We start from the raw sequence: 6,242 nt of genomic DNA, 5'->3' as shown, positions 1-6,242 counted from the left end.
GACGGGCCCTGACCCACCTGCCTCTCTGCTCATGTCTAGAGGATCTTGTCTATCCTGCCCGTTGCCTTTAGGCAGGAAAATTGCCTCCCACAGAATATCAGGGTTGGGTATTATGTATTATGGGGTTCTTGTTTAACTTATTTTGTTCAAAAATTAAAAGAATACAAAATAAAGAAGATGCAGTTTTATACAAACAAAAAATGTAATAGAAAGGCATTTATCTCCTGCTGGAATACCTGGTCTTATAAAAACACTGCTATGTTCTCATATTCCATAACTCAAGTGAAAAAAAAAAGGGAGAGGGAAAGAAGGTGAGAAAAATAAACAGCTGCCTTCCTCCCCCTGACGATGGGCAAAGAAACACTTTCTTGATGGTAGTGTTCTTATATCAGTCAGGGGCAGAGCAGAGGGCAGTCCTCAGTTCATCCTAGCTTGATGCCTGCTTTGGTGGCCAAAGCTATTTTATGCCTAGGATTCATAAAAATCAAATCAGATTGAGGCAGTGTAGCACAGGAAGAGGAAGGTAAACAGAGACCCACTGACCTACTCTTCACCTCCCAGAATAGGTCAGGCTATAGGCACACACTTGCTGCCACACCACACAGCATGTATGGAGGACCTCACCCAGGTGTCTGCCAGCCAAGTGGCCATTCTGCAGCAGGAACAAACACAATATGCAAAAATGTGGTGAACAAATGAAAAAGAAAGAGAAGTGGAGCAGTTTGAGCATTATAAAGAGAGTCAAAAGTAGAGAGGAGTAGCCTGTTGTGAGTGGCCACCTGCGACACTGTGAGATCCCAGCCCAAGCTACCACTGAGGGCCATATCTGGGTCTGGGTCTATACAGAAGTGAGTGTCAGTATTGATGTCTGTGGCACCTATCATCACTGGAGAACATGGGGATATCCCTAGCTATGGCAATCGTAGGGACCACATGGATGTCCAGGGGCTCTTCAGAACTGGCCCTGCCTCTCACTGACGGTGGTACTCTAGAGAGCTGATCACCTCTCACCAGCCACAGTACTCAGGCCTTGCATGTCACACAAGCAGCCCAGTGGAGCTGGCTGGGACTGGGGTATGGGTGAGCCAGCCCTGAGGGTGTGAGAGTGGGAAAACTGACTCCAACAGTCCAGAAAGCTGCCCAGAGGCTGCTCATAAACTCGGGAAAATTGGCTCTGCCCCTCATCAGCTGCAGCAGTCAAGAGAGCAGACCCGCACCTCACCTGGACAACATAGCAGAGCTGACCCTTGTGGAGGGGTTGTAGGTGAGCTGGCCTAAAAAAATATGAGCAAGAGAGCGCTGACCTTGTCTCTCCTCTGCCAAGAAATGGCCTGGGGAGGGGGTGCCTTCCACCCCCTTGCCAGTGAAGGCAATCAAAAGAACTGACCTCAGGAGTTATGAGACTGGGTGAGCTGACCCTGCTCCCTTACTGGCTGTAGCACTCAGGAGAGGGAGCCCTACACCTCACCTGGAACACACAGTGGAACTGGCCCCTGATGGCACTGGTGAGCCAATCACCAGGGTGAGAGCGGGAGAGCTGGCCCAGCTCCTCATAGGCTGAAGCACTTGTGAGAGTGGGCCCTGCACATTGACTGGAGAGAACAATGAGCTTGGGAGATGGGTATTGGTGAGGGAGTCCTGATGGTAGGAGACCTGTCTCCTACTGATGGTGGCATTGAGTGGCCTAGCAGGAGCAGTGCTGGAGAGCTCACCCTGGTGGTGCAGATAAGGGAGATCTGGCACACTGGCCAGCTCAGATACCACCCAGGCCAAATCCAAGGCTCTGTTTTAGCCCACCCCAAAATCTATATCATCTGTGAATGGTTGGGACACATGAAAGGGCCAGTCTTGCTGTTACAAATCTGGAGGATACCTATGACACAGGGCAACAACAGGGTAACCAGGAGGAATCCCAGTGAGGATCTAATATTAATGGTGTCACAGAAGCCAAAGATCTCAAACCAAAACAATGTCATTGCAATGAACATTTGCAAGTAAAGATGTGTGGAAAGAGGGATATACTGTGGGACACACTGTAACATATTACAGCTTCCACAATGAGATGGTTTTTTATGCTTTGTTTGGGTGTGTGTGTGTGTGTGTGTGTGTGTGCACACATGCATGTGTGCATGCATGTGCGTGTGTGTGTGTGTGTGTGTGTGTGTGTGTGTGTGTGTGTGTTTATTTGGCAGAGGGAGGTAGCAAGAGCAAAGGGTGGATATGAGGGGAAGAAGAGATGAATGGAGCTAGGATGCATAATGAAAAACTCACAAGGAACCAATAAAAAGCTTTGAAAAAAACAGCTGGTCTAATGTGGAACAATAGGAAAGGGTTTCCTGAAAGGTTGAGTGTGAGTTAAGTTTGCACAGGACATTCTAGAGTGAGAGACTGGAAGGCAATACTGTGTGCTGGGCACAGAGCAGATGCTCTGTGGTATTCTAGAGGTGGCTGTGAAGAAGGAAATGTTTGGAACAAAGCAGGGAACGATTCATGAAGAAGAGGGACTTGTGGAATGTGAGGCTGTAAACCACACATGTGTTTTAGGCTAAGCCCTAGAGCCTTAGCCAGGAATTTTCCTGCAGGAGAATGAAAATTTCATATCTCTCATGAAGAGTACTGATTCAAAGTATCCCACTTATAAAGACAACACTGCTCTATTATGGACTCTGGAGATGTTTAAAGAAGTTAAGATGTCATCCCTCCTCCATGTCAGGCTGTAAACGCCCAGGATAGACTGGTGTTTATGTCACTGATACTCAGAAAAGATGGCATGTATCAGTTCCAAGATTAACATCACTTTAATCCAACAGATCCCTAAAAACGGAGTCTGTTTTAAAAAGCACTTTACTTTGGCAAGAAAAATATCTGCATGACTCCCTCTGAGTTTCTGTCAGTAAAACTGGAATTGATGTCAAGGTTTGATATTAGTGTCAAATCCAGATGGGACCCTCGCCTTACAAGGTGAAACACTCAAGCAGACTTTAGCCAAAATGTAGAAGGTTATGGCACTCGTGGATTTTGTCATTTCCCTGGTAAAACTTTGCTCATAACTGAAGCATGTCAGTGTTTAGCATACTTCCTAAATTAAAAAAAAACTCAAAGAAAGTTTCCAAGGTAATTATAAGGATAGGGGTTATTATTATTATTATTATTGTTATTATTATTATTATTATTATTTACTGTTTGCTCATAAGCTGTCCCCATAGCAGGACATAGGAAAATCCATCTTCTTTGCAGATCTTTCCAAGATGCTTACAAAACAAATCACTCCCTGAACTATTGTATAATAATAACTATTGGGAGCAGGGATCAAATAGGCACTGTGCTGTCAATCGAGAGAATTGCATATTATGAAGGACTTCCCTACTGGCAGAATCCTGACCTTTAGTCAATAAAGGTCAGTAGCTCCTTCCCTTCCCAGTTATACAACCAGAATCATCACCAGATGTTGAAGAACACCACACACACACACACACACACACACACACACACACACTTTCCTGGAGTGAAATTTTTCTCTACTTGAAAGCCAGATATATATATATATATTTTAAAAAACTTAGATTCTAAACTACTCTGGGCTAGCATTCCAAGCATATTTTTAAAGTGATGGTCGCTGTCCTGGCTTCTGTCCATGTGAAATCTGCTGTTTGTTACAATCTCTTCAGAGGAAAGTGTGAATGCCCTGTTTCTTGACAAATGACTTTAATTATTAGATTGTACCACAATGTGTATCAAAGTACAAGGGCAAAACCTTAGCGCTGCTGTCAAGACAACCGATGCCTCTCCAAGCAAAGGAAAAATCAAAAACTTGTAGGATGCCAGTTGAGTGGAATCTGAAGCCAAAGGAGAGTGCTGTGGCCACGGCTGAGCACCTGGTACTTTGTGGATGAGCTGAATACTCAAGAAAATTGAGACTTCAAATGAGCTTCCACCTAACAAGCTGCAATTTTGTTTCATTGGGGGGAGAGGAGAGGACAAGTTGGAGAAGAAACCAGGGGAGAATTCAACTGACAGTCCATTTGCTAATTCAGTGGGGAGTTCAAGACAATCTTCAGAATGCCGCAAGACAAAAGTGTCATTATCCGTAATTACTGCTTACCAGTAGCGCGGATTGATAACAAGCTTCCTCACCAATCTTACCCTGCCATTATGAGAAGAGGCGATTAAGCTAATTAACAAATCAACTTTTCTGTGGTACGTTGGACTCAATAGCAGAAAATAATGAAAAAAAAGGCTAGCTTATTTGGAGAGATGAGATGAGATGAAATAGAAATTTGAAGCAAACAGTGCAGTGGACAGAGAGCTAAAATAACAAGCAAATATATACATTGTAGCAAAAAAAAAAAAAAAAAAAAAAAAAAAAAAAAAAAAAACAAAACAAAAAAAAACAAATGAGCCTCAGGAATTATGAGGCCATATGATCAAAGCCACACCGAAGTTGAAAATGTTTTCTCACATCGATGGTGCATACTTCTGCATGTGTACAAAGACAAAATATAAAATAATAGCTCACTTACAGAGAAGTTAGACTGTCCACAAGGCTGTTCACACACCTCGGAAACTAACAACCAACCACAAAAATCATACATTTTGCTATAACGTCATTTTCTAGGAAGAGGGGAACACACTCCTCACAGTATCCCCATTCTGCAGTGAAGAATGCCTAGACAGACCCTGGCAATCACCATGCCACTCAGAGATATCTCTAGTCTGAGGCCTACCACAGAGGAGTTTTGTAAGTGTGCTTGATAGTTTTCGGTCAATTTTATGCAATCTAAAGTCGTCTGAAAAGAACAAACCTTAGTTAAGAAAGTGGCTCCATGAGATCTGGCTGTGGACAAGCCTGCAGGGTATTTTCTTGTTAGTGATTGGGGAGCAGGGGCAGCCCACTGTCGGTGGTGTCATCCTTGGTCTGGTGGTCCTGAATTCTATAAGGAAGACATGATTTGCAAGCCAGTAAGCAGCATCCTCCATGGCCTGTGCATCAGCTGCTGCCTCCAGATTCCTGCCCTGTTTGAGGTTCTGTCCTGACTTCTCTTGCTAATGGGCAGTGATAGAGAAATGTAAGACCAATAAACCACCTTCCCAAGTTGCTTTTTGGTCATGGAGTTTCATCATAGCAGTAGAAACCCCAACTTGGACAATAAGCATCTATGGTCATTCAGGCCAGTTAAGTCTCCATAGCCATCAACATGACTACCAACCACTTGAGACAAGGCCAGGGAGATGTGGAAATGCATTTTTAATTTCATTTCGATCAACTTTAAACTTAAAAACTGATACTCACTTCAATTACTGGAAAACTTAAATAGATATGGAATAACTATTATTTACTCAGCTATAAATTTTATAAAATCCATATAGGGAGAGAAAATCTATAAAAAGAAACTCATAGCATTTAAATTTAATTAAATATCTAAATATCTACTAATTAAAATAAATATACCAGGGGGACAGAATCCTTCTGGTGTCCATCTGCACCCAGGAGCTGGGGCTGCTCCACAGCCCGCTGTGCACAGGTCCTACCAGGAGAGAGCTGGTCTCCCAGGAGTGCTGACACAGTCTTACAGGCCCACAGGAGGGACAAGCTCCAGCCAGAGACTGCAAGGCCAACTAACAACAGAGAAAATTAGCTGGTGAAAGGCAAGTACAAGACCTTATGAACAGAAACCAAGGCTACTTGGCATCATCAGAACCCAGTTCTTCCACCACAGCAAGTTGTGGTTACCCCAACGCACAAGAAAACCAAGATTTGGATTTAAAATCACATCTCATGATGCTTATAGAGGATTTTGAAGAGGACATAAATGTGCCCCTTAAAGAAATACAGGAGAACACTGATAAACAGCTAGAAGCCCTTAAAGAGGAAACACAAAAATCCCTTAAAGAATTAGAGGAAAACACAACCAAACAGGTGAAGGAATTGAACAAAACCATCCAGGACCTAAAAATGGAAGTAGAAACAATAAAGAAATGACAAAAGGAGACAACTCTGGAGATAGAAAACCTAGGAAAGAGATCAGGAGCCATAGATGCAAGCAACAGAATGCAAGAGATAGAAGAGATAAACTCAGGTGCAGAAGATACCATAGAAAACACTGACATAATAGTCAAAAAAGCACAATGGAAAAACCTCCTAACCCAAAATTTCCAAGACACAATGAGAAGACCAAACCTAAGGATAATAGGTATAGAAAAGAACGAAGATTCCCAACTTAAAGGGCCAGTAAATATCTTCA

General features: G+C 43.1%; 1 non-coding gene across 1 annotated transcript; it reads left to right on the top strand.

Moving 5' to 3' along the window:
- Nucleotides 1-337: 337 nt before the first annotated feature.
- Nucleotides 338-481, top strand: LOC116089606. Its single transcript, XR_004118389.1, has one exon. It is a non-coding gene; the product is annotated as a small nucleolar RNA SNORA48 (small nucleolar RNA).
- Nucleotides 482-6,242: the final 5,761 nt, after the last annotated feature.

This window comes from Mastomys coucha, unplaced genomic scaffold (genome assembly GCF_008632895.1).
Source record: "Mastomys coucha isolate ucsf_1 unplaced genomic scaffold, UCSF_Mcou_1 pScaffold14, whole genome shotgun sequence".
Classification (NCBI taxonomy): domain Eukaryota; kingdom Metazoa; phylum Chordata; class Mammalia; order Rodentia; family Muridae; genus Mastomys; species Mastomys coucha.
This window is presented reverse-complemented; position numbering and strand designations above follow the sequence as displayed.